Raw genomic sequence first — 12904 nt, 5'->3', positions numbered from 1 at the left:
CTAATGGGGAGTCAGAATGAAATCAGTCTTATGTTAGTTCATTTCTCAACCTGGGGTGGGGTTTGAGAACTCAGATAATTTCATGTCAGTCAAACCCTTCTGACTTTCCTCCCCAGGTCTCCTCACTATTTTCCCATACAGAATCCATCAACCTTTCATCAAAGACTCAGCCTCTAAGTCATTGTTTTCTAAGTTTGTTAATAGTGTCCTGCCCATATCACAGAAGAGCCTGCCAAGAGAAACATATCAACCGGAAAACAAACAACAGGCAGAACTTGGCATGCATTAGTCCCAGTTTGGGTGGATAAACAAACAGCAGATCAAATATTGATGAGGGGGGGAAAACTGTGTTTATTCCTAGTGGGTTCATTTCTTACGCACACATCTCTCCCACAGCATGGTGACAAGCACGTCTTGTGGAAGTGTATGCCACGGTACCTGGGAAAGGGCTGTTGCTGTAAACTGGACAACACATTCTCTCCTTACAAAGCGTGTCAGCTTCTTGGGAAAAGCTACTGGTTTGTATAGTATTGTTAAAATATATTTAAGAAATTAAGCCAGCCAAAATGCACCCTTTCAGAGTAGCCCAGTGTGCACACAGGCATGACTGTATCATATGAGATAAATGGGCCATCTATTCTTGCATCCTATCTCCAAAACCGGCCAGCAAAAGGTCAGCACACAGACGGAGTCCTACTAGTCTCCATCTTTTCTCCTCTCTTGCATGTATCAGGCCAGTGGCTCTGAAACCTTTCCCGACTACTGTACCCCTTGCAGGAGTCTATTTTGTCTTGCATACTCCCAAGTTTCACTTCACTTAAAAACTATTTGCTTACAAAAAGTGTCACAGCACCCTATTACTGGAAAATTGCTTAATCTCTCATTTTTACCATATAATTACAAAATACATCAATTGGAATATCAATATTATACTTACATTTCAGTATATAGTATAAAGTCACAGTCTGTATGAAATTTTAATTTGTACTTACTTTGCTAGTGCTTTTTATGTAGCCTGTTGTATGACTAGGCAAATATCTAGATGATTTGATGTACCCCTAGGGGTAAATGTACCCCTAGTTGAGAACCACTGTATCAGGCCATTGGGATCATTATTTATTATCTTTATTAGTTGTATTGCAGTAGCACCTCAGAGCCCCAGTCATATGCCAGGACCCCATTGTGCAAGACAGTGACCAAACACATAACAGGCAGATAGCCCCTGCCCCACACAGCTTACAATCCAAGTATAAGACAACAGGTAGATGGTGGCTTCAGACAGATGGACAGGGAGCACAAGGAAACAATGCGTGAGATAAGGAAGCAATGGGTGAGATGCTTTTACTATGCTAATGACACGTACCCAATTGGATACAGATTGTTGAATGTCATACCCAAAGTACAGGTGAGACCAAGACGTGGACAAGAATAGAGGCTAGAGTTAGCTGGCCGAAGCTCCATGCAGATGAGTCTGAGGTGATGCTGGTTGGCTGGCAGTTGTAAATGGAAGACACACTGAGGAGGACATCTGCTCCTGCCATTTGTTGCTAGAGTTCACTATCTGGGGATGGTATGGGATTCCCAGCTGCTGTTGATTGATCATATGGCAGCAGTTTCTAGGAATGCTTCCCCCCACACAGCTCCATCTCTCCAGGGGAGTGTGGACATTTCTTTCAGAAGCAGACTTTGCTACTATAATCTATGTCTTTGTCTCCTCAAACTAGACTGTACAATGTACTCTACATGGGCCTACAACTTAAATCTACCTGGAAACTGCAGCTGGTACAGAAAGTGGCAACCTAGGGGAGAAAAAATAAAGCCATCCATTCTCTGAAGGGCCCTATAAGTTGACATTTCATGTAAGCCCCAGAGGAGGCTTCAGATCTGCTTGCCTAGGCAGAGGTTGGATAGCAGCTTTAATCTTATTTTATACCTATGTGTAAAGGCGCCCATCCCAAATTCTAGACACACCTTTAACATGACTTTAAAAATCACAAAAATCTTATCCATACCTAACACGAGCCTTTCCTCACTGCCTGGCCCAAATTAAATTTAACAAACTGGGACATTTTAAAAAGCAACAAATACCCTACCAACCTCAAAAATCACTGCCCACATGCCCCTTCTCCATTCCATAAAGGTCTGAGATACACCTCCCACTCCAGAACCAGTTCTGGTTCTGTTCCAGGCAGTGTTCTCCTCCATGTCTCTGAAACTATTTCCTTGAACTGCTCCTCACTAGCTGAGGCATTTTCCTGCCAATGCACTTCTGACCATGGGATGATCGAGATGTACTCACTCTCTCCCCGTCCTGTGTCAGAGAAACTGCGAACTCTTTTATCCCCCAGAATCAATTATTGTTATGTGATACCTAAGAGGAGACTTCACACAACATCAAAAGGGAAGCATTTAACTTTACCATGAAGAAGCATGTTATTTGCTGTGGAACTAACTATAGATAAAGATATTGGTTAGAAAATTTAAAACCTAGTGAATGACATTATCAATTTAGAAAAGCAGCATAGCATGTTCCAGGCCATATATGAAACAGAAACTGCCTACAAACATAAGATCATAACAACAAATCCAGTTTAACAGATGGTAACAGTTCGATCCTCCAAGGTGCTGAACACTATGGCATAGATCAAGTAAAACACTTAAGCGTGTGTTTAATTGTGGTTAAGCATGTGTTTAATTGTAAGCATAGGACTAGGCCCATTGACTTAAATTGAGTCATGTGCTCAAAGATAAGCACATGCTTAAGTGCTTTCCTGAATTGCCCCCAGAAGGCTCAGCTCCTTGTAGTACTGAGCAGCAGGTATTTTTGGTGCCCAAATACCATGTTACAACGATGAACACCTTAGAAATACATACATAATGTAATACTTGAGGCTGTACAAAGAGTGTCTGAATCATCAGACAAGACTAGGACCTAGTAGGTATCCCGAATACAGAAACAGAATAGGGAGTAGTTACTCTTGATTCTTAAATCATTAGCCGCACCTTTGAAAAATTCTGTACCTCCTCATATAGGTCAAGAACTATAAATAATTCAAGGAAAAAATCTTTTTGCAGCCAATGTCCTTTATATAACTTGACCAGGGAATAATCTGCAAAGCTTGACCACCCTTTCACAAAGGAGGAGATTTTGGATGTGATCATATATTGCAGGTCTGAGAATCACCTGGCCCAATGGCCTGCCACTTACTAGCTATATGCCTTTTTCCTGGAAATGTTTAATTTTGCTATGCAGGAGGGGAAAACAGCCCCAATTATTGAAGGAGGCTACAATTACTTTATTATGTGTTGCTCATTAGCAATCCAAGTATTCACAATTCCTTTCAAGAAATCCACAGTTCCTTTCAAGTTGCTCTCAAGACTTGCCAAGCCAACAGAGCAGGAAGGCCAGTCAAGCGGTGTTCACACCATTGGTGGAGGAGCAAAGCCGATGTCCCAATAACCATGCAGCTGAGCCCACACATCAGCCGCATACCACAGACATCCCCAGCACATTCAGTAGTTTGATGCAGGTTAAGACCCTCTTGCAGGCCTTTCCCTGCCCCCACTCTGATATCAGAGTAGCTAAATGGCTTACCCCTCCAAACACTCTTCTGAATAGCTACTTTACTAGCTCCATGAGCCAGACACTCCCCTCTCCCCATTTATTTTTCTTCATAAGAGAGCACACCTATATTGGAACCTGCCCTAGTCTATTGCCTTTAGATGTGGGAACCATTCATCCTCCTTACAGTAGGAAAAAGGGGATCGTACCCCTCTCCGAGAGCTCTAATCCCAGGCCCTAATGAAACACATTCCGGGAAAACAAGGCATGCTTGTTTACAAGGACTCTATGAGAGCTCTGCCTGGAACCCAATCACAGCTAGCCCTGTCACAGAGTAGAGTGTGAAGGGGAACACACAGATTTGGTTTGCGGCAGTATTGACATGTTAATTGTTATAAATTACAAGTAGTGGAACAGATACATTTCAGAGGAACCCACCTGCGGCTGGTTGGCAGGGAACAATTCAGCTGCTGCTTTTATTGCCCCCATGATCTGTCAGTGACTATGTTTGTAGGGTTCTTCCATCACTGTTTGAAGGCCATGTCATGCATCATTTGTCACAGCTCTTTGCTGGTTATGCAAATACTATATTGAGAGTAGCATCACCTAATGGTAAAGGATAAGTTGCATCCTTCAATTCTAATCTCTGTTTTTCTCCTGCATATCTGTCTTGCACTGCAGGAGACAGCTGGTCCCAGTGACAAACTGAGATGGAGAATAGGGCTTGAAAAAGAAATGTGGTCATAAGCTAAACTTTGCCAAAATAAAACATAAAAGACTCGGTGCAGCCTTATTAGCTCCAATGTTACACATACTGTTTATAATTGCTTAGTCTTATTTTAAGAGCATGCGCTTTCATTGCTAGCATACACAAAATTCTCATTAAAGTCAATCTGGAAGCACGCAGGATCAGGTCCCCAAGGGGGGGAGGGATAGCTCAGTGGTTTGAGCATTGGCCTGGGTTGTGAGTTCAATCCTTGAGGGGGCCATTTAGGGATCTGGGGCAAAAATTGGGGATTGGTTCTGCTTTGAGCAGGGGGTTAGACTAGATGACCTCCTGAGGCCCCTTCCAGCCCTGATATTCTATGACTCAGCTCTGACTCAGCAATAGTAATCTGTTATGTACACTGGTGAGTGAATTAGGAGCAGGTGTGTGGAGTTCAGTACAAGATTCGGTGGTGTGTGTCCACCTGAAGACAGTTGGTTCATTCTGCCGAGTCTCATCCTACCCATATGTTATTTTAAGGATTTCTATGTTGGTTGCTTGGTGCCATTTCATTTTGTGTTTACTTTTGGAATGGAGTTGTAGAATTATTACATTAACTCGCAATATATATGAACTGAAGATGTGTCTGACCCAAAATGCTGAAGATGAACTTGCCGCAGCTTTGGAGATCCCGTTTCTGGGCCTCAGGCCATTTCCAAGTCTGAAGATATCTGCTCAGTGCCTCTGTTTGTTTTGCTCAGCTTTTCCTTAATGATCAATTATTAAAACTCAAATAAACACTTGGCACTCGACTCGGTCCAGTCTTTGTTGGAGAAAGAAAACATTAACTTTTCTTCCAGTTATGTAATACGAAACATGTGCCTATGCTAATGTTTCAGACGTGAAGCATTTTTGTTGGTTTCAATGTCTGGAAAGGCTTTAAGTGACAGACATTAGCATGGCACATGCTGGGTGTAGTACCACCCAACTGCAAGGCATAGTTCTTTGACCTGCCTCCTCTAACACGTACATAGTAGGGTGCACATTAAAAAAAAAAAAAAGTCTTACCAAAACAAAAACACTACACTGCACACACAATTCTCCCCTTGGGTAGAATATGAAAGACATAGATGGTAGTCATGTCACTTAATGCACTAGTGGAAGGCACTCAGATATTACAGAGATGGTGTGGAAGCAGGGAAAGAAAGAGAGGGTTTAAGTGCAGCCATTTAAGTGTCAGAGACAGACCAACCGTTGAGCTAAGTCTTAGCCTAATATCGCGAGACCTGTAGAAGCAGGGCTCACGTCAGAAGTGAGTGGGAAACAGCAGAATAGTCAGTGTGACCTAGCCTTGAGATAATGGGAAGAGAAATTGAGAAAATACTGGAATGGATAGTAAATAGCCTAAATAAAATACAGATGTTTTTAATTAATGCACATCACAAAGAGGTATAAATGCTTGGGTGATTTTGCTTGTACTTTGGAGAAACTGAGGCAGAGATGCTCTCTGTCAGCTGTAGTGTTCCCTTGCAATTGCTCAAATAAAGCTGTCTCTGATTTTGTTGCTTCCAACCTGAGAGTGGAGTTCGTTTTCTTCCACCATGGGGTAGGATAAGAAACTATATAGAATAGAACAGACTCAATTGCAATGAATACATTCTTTACTGAGACTCTAACACAAACAATCTATAGTTCTTTTTTTTGACCTCCAGTTCCCAAACATACTAAACACCGCCTGTGTTGCCTAGTATCACCACACATGGTCTCCAGAAGACCTATATAGATTTAAGCAAAAGTGACTTCTGATTGCATGACACTTGGGAATTGTTGGATGTAAATGCCAAATATCCCAAACATCAATACTTCGATTAACGAAGTGATGAATCACTAGTACGGGGTTAATGGCAGTTTTCTGAGCATTCTGGGCAAACATGGTCCTTGCTCTGAAAACAAATAACCAATATTTGAAAAGATAGGGCCCCAAATTTAACAATATAACAAACATGGGGGTGAGCTCAGCTCTCCACTGGAAGCCAGGAGAGAATATCTTCCTGGGACTGCAAACTAAATTGATTAAGTAACCAGTTCCAGAGGAACTTTGAATGTATTCAGTCCAACAATGTTTTAAGAAGGAAGTTGATTTGTTTGAGTCACATTGTTGGCTTTTGCTGAGTTTTACTCCCTGATAGTTTTTCTCCAACAGGAGCTCTAGGATTAAACAAGAGAGAAGAAATCCTCCATCAGTTGCAGCAAGGTATCTTAAAGTTAATATCAGCACTGACATTATAAGCCTCTCCTTCTAGGCCTTTATTTGGCATTTTTAAAACAGTCCAGAGCTGCCAAGTTCAGATCTGGATCCAAAGTCCTCTAAAGATTTGGATTTTGGTTCAATCCCCATCACTTGTTATCTCTGGTTACTTAGATTGTAACCTCTTTGGGGCATAGCCTCTTTTCCTCTTACATGCCTATCACAATAGGACCTCAATCCCTGATTTGGACCTCTAGTCTCCACTGCAATACAAATAAATAAATAATCTACCATGGATAGAAATTTGACCCTTTAATTCCCAGCCTCTTGAAATTAAGTTATCAAGTATATTTGCTGAGAAATAAGAGAGAATGTGCTCTGGTTGGAAACAGATGATAATTACATTGTATGGAAATCAACTGAGGAAGCTTTAACATGAGGGAGAATGGTGCCTAATGGTTAGAAATCTGCATTCCTGTGATGTTAAGGTTGAGCTTTTATAACACCAGAGGAACACAGAATTGGGTTTCCATACCAACCACAACTCTACTGCTGTCTTCATATGCATTACAATAAATTCTTTCACTGTGAATACTGACCCTATGTACCGTAGGCACTTGCCCCAAACTTCTTTGTGTGTGTGTCTGCAGCACTTATTAGAAGGAGCTGGAGCAACTAGACGTTGACTGAGACACATTGAAAAAGTAAAAGATTTGGAAGGAAAGGAAAAGAAGAGGGAAAGAAGCAAAAAAGGGGGAAGAGGGGTGATATTTGTATGTATGTATTAATCAGTATTTGTGTGTATGTAATATGTATAAACAATTCACAAGACAGAGGAATAGTGCTTTGCTGTTACATTATTAAGTGCCTTTTATGTAAGTTTGGAAGCATGATATTTTTATTGTAAATGTCAGTAAACATCGATTTCACCGTACACACACCAATCAATGAAAAAATATTTCCATCAATGATAATCAAAATTTACAGACAGAAAGAAAGAAGAATGCTTCGTGAGAACTTATTAGAGTTTGATTTAAGGCTTATTACTTTGTATACTTTAATGTGATGTTGACAATTAGTGTTTTATGGTTATAAAACTCTAACTTTTTGAATCTCAGTGTCAATGGTCATTAAATAATTGTCAGACCCCTCCTGTATAATTTCTCACAACTGTGAAATTTTAAGTTGACAAAAATTGGGGAAAAAAAGCCTAAAACTCATAATTTTACACCGGTGAAAATGTAAATAGATACAAATGCTTAACAAACAAACACTGATATCATCAGCTGATATTACAAAAAATAAAAATCAAATTCTTATATCATTTTTATCAGTGCCTATGAAGGCATTGACTAGCAGCAGTGGATGCTGCAAGGCCTACTATCTACATGTTCAGAGGCTGAATGAGAATACAGCAATTTTACAGCTGGAAGTTACAGGTCAAGCATTAATTTTGCCTAGACTTGAGATTTTCACAGCAAAATGTAGAGAGTTTTCATGTAATAGCTCCCTCTCCATTATAAGTTGTAAACGGCACTGATCTGGTTCTCCTCATATTTTACTCTTCTAGACTTGTTAAATGAAGTTCACGTATGTTGATGTGGGTCAGGATGCAACATTCCTTTTGGGTGATTTGCCATTCAGAAATAGTTTTGGCATGAATGTGTCAGAGCCAGGGAACGAGGAGCTGCAGAAAGTCGGCTCGCAGGAGGTCCAGGTTAAGCAAACATATCTGCTTCCTCTACAAAAAAGCTTCACTATAATTTCAAGTTTAATTATAGGGCTCTTGTTAAAGCAAAAGGACAGAAACCAGCAAAGTCTCTACCCACATTGGCTCAAGCAACTTACCAGTGTAAACTCCAAACAAATAGCATCAGCCCCAAACAGAAAAAACATGCCAGTTCTTTGGAAGCCAGGACTAGGAGTGCTGGCAACCTATCAGAAAATCCCTCTCTCCCTCACCCTCTCATGAAAGGGCAGTCCAGCCCCTCTTAAGGGGCTGGAGCCTAACTCACCACACCCTGGCACCTCACTAGGAGAGAAACTTGCTCCCAGTAACTGCAGTAGGTGTGGTCATTGTTGAAGAGCTCGTAATCTGAATTACTGCTGGGAGAGACTGCTGTGCGCTGGCAGGTTCTGTAGGAAGGCCCATATGAAAATGTACAGCCAATTATTCCCAGCTTCTTGCAGTTGGAGATGAAACCCACCTACCTTCCCTATTTGCAGATGTCTGTCTACTTAAGGCTTAGATATCCATATAAACACTTACAGTATGTCTAACTGAGGTGCAGGTTCTTGCCAATAGAAAAGTCACTCAGAGCAGCATTTGCTTACGTTTCCTGCACTAACACACTGTAATCTTCCATGATAGCATGTGGCAAATAGTGCTTTGCCTTGGCCTGACACCCCCCACCTGTTTTTCTCCCCCCATTCTGCTTTTTTGGTAGGGGGCATCCATACAATCCTGTGTGAGACCATTTTTTGTTGTAAGTTTGTTTGGCTGCATGACCAAGGAGGGCTTTTTAGCTTCTGTAACAAGTGCTTGATCACACCCCTTACTCCACTTCCACCCCCCTCACAACGGTGAAACCGACAGGAAGAAAAGTGTCTCTAAAAGGGCCCCCTTATGGCATTTCTTTCTGAACATTTTGTGGTTGGTGAGGGTTTGCTCATCCTCAAAAATATTCAAAAACAATCCCATCAGTTCTAAGCAATTCTAAGGCAAGTAGTTTAGCTAATGACAGCTCAGGAAAAAAAGACAGACTGGTACGCTGGAGAGACAGTGTAGTCTGGTGGATAGGGTGCTGGCCTGGGACTCAGAGGACCGGGGTCCTAGTGCCGGCTCTGCCACTGAGCTGCTGCTGTGAGTTTAAGCAAGTCACTGCACCTTTGTTTCCCCTCCTACTTTTGTCTGACCTATCTGCTTACATTGTAAAGTCTTCCAGGCTGGCCCTCCATGTGCGTACGGTGCCTAGCCCAATGGAACCCTGCTCGTAGTAGGAGCTCCTGTAATCCAAACAATGATATCCCCTCCCAAAAGATACTGAAATCCTTAGCGATGGTACATGTCGTCACTACAGTCTATTTCCTCATGGAACACTCTCATCAGCAGTTCATTTTTGACCCCTGCCTTGAAGAACAATACACCTAAGGATCACCAAACGAGTGAGATCAATGGATAATCCGAGGGGCCCATTGCGCAACTTGCAAACCTTCATGGAGCTAGAAAAAATTATGTTTAATGTTGGGGATGCTTGATTCTGCCTTGCTTTGTCATATACATTCATAGAGTATCCAAATTATGTATGGTTTCTGTTATTAAATGCCCTGGCTTCACTTCAGAGTTTAATCCTTCAAAAGGAATTTGTTGCCTCGACTAACCCTCTGCCATTATCATTATCCCATAAATAAATAAAACGGAATCAGTTTATGTTTTGATGATACAGTGTCATCAGTCTCCCTGTTCTATTAAGTAATTTGGTATTTAAAACCTATAGGCTACTACAGTTACTATGTTCTAAATGATGCAGCAATCAAAAAATCTCTCCCCTAGTTAAGCAACAAGAGGGTGATTTTTCATGGCTTACCGGCAGTGTTTACATGTTTATATTTTACTGGGATGCAATCACTACACCCTGAATAGAATTATCTATGAAAAGTTAACAGTCAGAGCAGGAAGGGAGTGGGGGCAATATTTCTCTACTGGCTGAGTCTTAACTGATTCATTTGAAATGAACAAAGGCATAGTCAATTTTTTTAAAATCCAAATTGTGTTTAAAACCTACTGGGGTTTTTTTCACTCCCATTTCCTTGATATCACATGCTGTTTGTTTGCTCATGGCAGAGCGGGGTCAGACAGAGTTTGGTGCTAGTTTTAGAAAATTGTGTGTTTTATTTTCCCCAGCAGTCAATAAACCAATTATTCCATTTGAAGGCTGAGAGGTCAGTTCTGTCTCAAAATGGGTTCCTTAAGCGTACTTCTAGGAAATAGGCACTGAACAGGTGAACTTAAAGTACAAGCATTTCCAGGCTATGAAGCCTTATAGATCCACAGTTTGGATCTACTTCACATTAGGAATGGCCCTAAAAGATGTCACCAATTAGGGTTGGACCAAGGAGGCCAGTTTTTGGTTCTGAATTTGCAAAGTCAACCTTGTCATTTTCCTTTTTTTTTTTTTTTAAATGAAACTAGAAGTGATTTGGGTTGGGTTCCATTTTAGTAGTGTCACCACAATGGAAAGGGAGGTCAAATGGGTGAGGGAGTGGGTTCCTCTCTCATACTACTAGGTCATATAAGTCTCCGAAGAAGTCCTGTGAGCTGGAGAACAGCAATGCAGGTTGGGTTCTGCATGGGCCATTGGCATCAGAGAACAGCTAGAGAACAGTGCACTCAGTCCACACTCCCTCCCTCTGACTTTGAGATGCCCCTCTGGTAGGAGATAAAGGAGAAGTGGTGTAGAATCATTGCCATGAGCCAGGCAAGGAATGCCCATGTGTCGGGGGTATCGGGCATGCTCTATCAATGGCATAAAGGGATCAGAAAACCTCCTGAAGGTGACTCATTCTGAATGATCACATAATGGGAGATGGCCAGCAGTACTGAGCCTGCACAGAACTAGAGGTCTGAATGAGAGGAGTTCTAGCCTCAGCTCTTATACTGATGTGTGTCAATCAGTCGGTGCGTGCTTTTCAATTGGACAAGCCCTCATAACCCTATCTTTAGTCACACCCCTGGTGCATTTTGATGTCTTTAATTCCATGATCACATTCTATTTGTTTCACAGGGTCACTGCCGCATTCAGTGGATGGGTCAGACTGTGAATGAGGCAGAAGGTTCCAACAAGAAAAAAGGACATTCTCTTATATTTAAGGCAGGGATCTAGGAGAGTCAGATTCTATTTCCAGGCTGTGACACAGAGTTCTAACATGATGCTGGGCATGACGATTAGAACGCCCAATGGGGCAGAACGAAGGGTGCATGGACAGCCTTAAATATGGTATTTTCTAACGTTTGAATGCTTGACTTTTCAACCTTAATATTCTTTTAAAACAATTTCTAAATTATTTAACTCTATGGTTTAAATAATTAACTTTTTTAGTATTGTTATGGCTGATTGTGCCTACAGGGCCTCAAAGCAGGTGGTTTCAAGTTCTATAGAAAATCACCAAGCCTCTTGGATGACTGCAGACCAGAAAATTTTATAAGAGAGCAGGACACAGGAACAGACACACAGGTAGCAGGTTCACCTTCGGGACCATCAAGCAGGGCCCTTGGTCAGTTCTTCTTCATATTATCTTCACACTACAACCTTCCCTCTTCATCCCTCAAACCGAACTGAACTGTAACCAGCAGGTGGAGCTTTAGGGCAACCCAAAAAGAGTTTTGCAAATCCTTGCACAGCATCAACCTGAAAGTTACATTTACTGTGTATCCGCTTCCAGGCATTCAAGACAATGCTTCTGCCAGAAAAAGCAGGCCAATTCAGAAAACTGCAGCTGAAGTACTGCAATTATTACATCTCCAGACACTTAATTGATACACACGATCTAGATAAATGCCACACTTTCTGGCAGCCCATTTCATCTTCCCCATTAGATACATAGCTAGAGGACTATGTTTGTCAGGAGAATTCTGAACAAAGGGACACTGTGCCTCTAGGGATTTGTTGTGTTGTTCCCCTTCTTCTCCCACGCCCCCCCCAGACTTTGATACAGTCTGAAGTTAAGCACATATAACCCTCAACTTGATAGATCTACACCCATCACTGTCTCTATAACACCACCACCAACATGGGCTTGATGCATTTTTGGTGAAATAAGGAAACAGCCCACAAAAATATTTGTGCCACCTTTGGAAAAGTGAATCTAGAATTACTGTTTAAAGTGAGAACTAATGGTCAGACACCACCCTCATCTACACCTGTTTAATTCTAGGGGGGTCAAATATGTCTGCATGCATTATCTGAAGTTGGTATTTCTGAGTAAAGTTTCGGTCCTGTTTATTTTTAAACGAACAGAAATCATTAAAAAAATATTTCTTGCCTTGACCCAGTTCTTTAGGTTCCCACTCTGACGCTGTTCTATATGTCAGTATTCATTATCTATTCTATTTGTGTGTGTCTGAAGGATGGAGTTTAATATATTCTAGTACTATTTGCCAGCAATTGTTTTAGACATTAATATTTTGGGTTCACTTGCCTTGAATAATAACAACAATAATTAACAAAGGAGTATATAGGAAATGGACTGTCAGAGTGGACAAGATGTTCCAGTGTGACTAATGATTCTAACTGCCCAACTTGACACACCTTCAGGGGGACTGACTTTCACAAAGTGCAGAGCCACCTACTCTCTGAAAATCTGGCCCCTCTGGAGGGGTATCAAGTTG

Source organism: Eretmochelys imbricata, chromosome 12 (genome assembly GCF_965152235.1).
Source record: "Eretmochelys imbricata isolate rEreImb1 chromosome 12, rEreImb1.hap1, whole genome shotgun sequence".
Lineage (NCBI taxonomy): Eukaryota > Metazoa > Chordata > Testudines > Cheloniidae > Eretmochelys > Eretmochelys imbricata.
The sequence above is the reverse complement of the archived record's forward strand: the minus strand, read 5'-3'. Positions refer to the sequence as shown.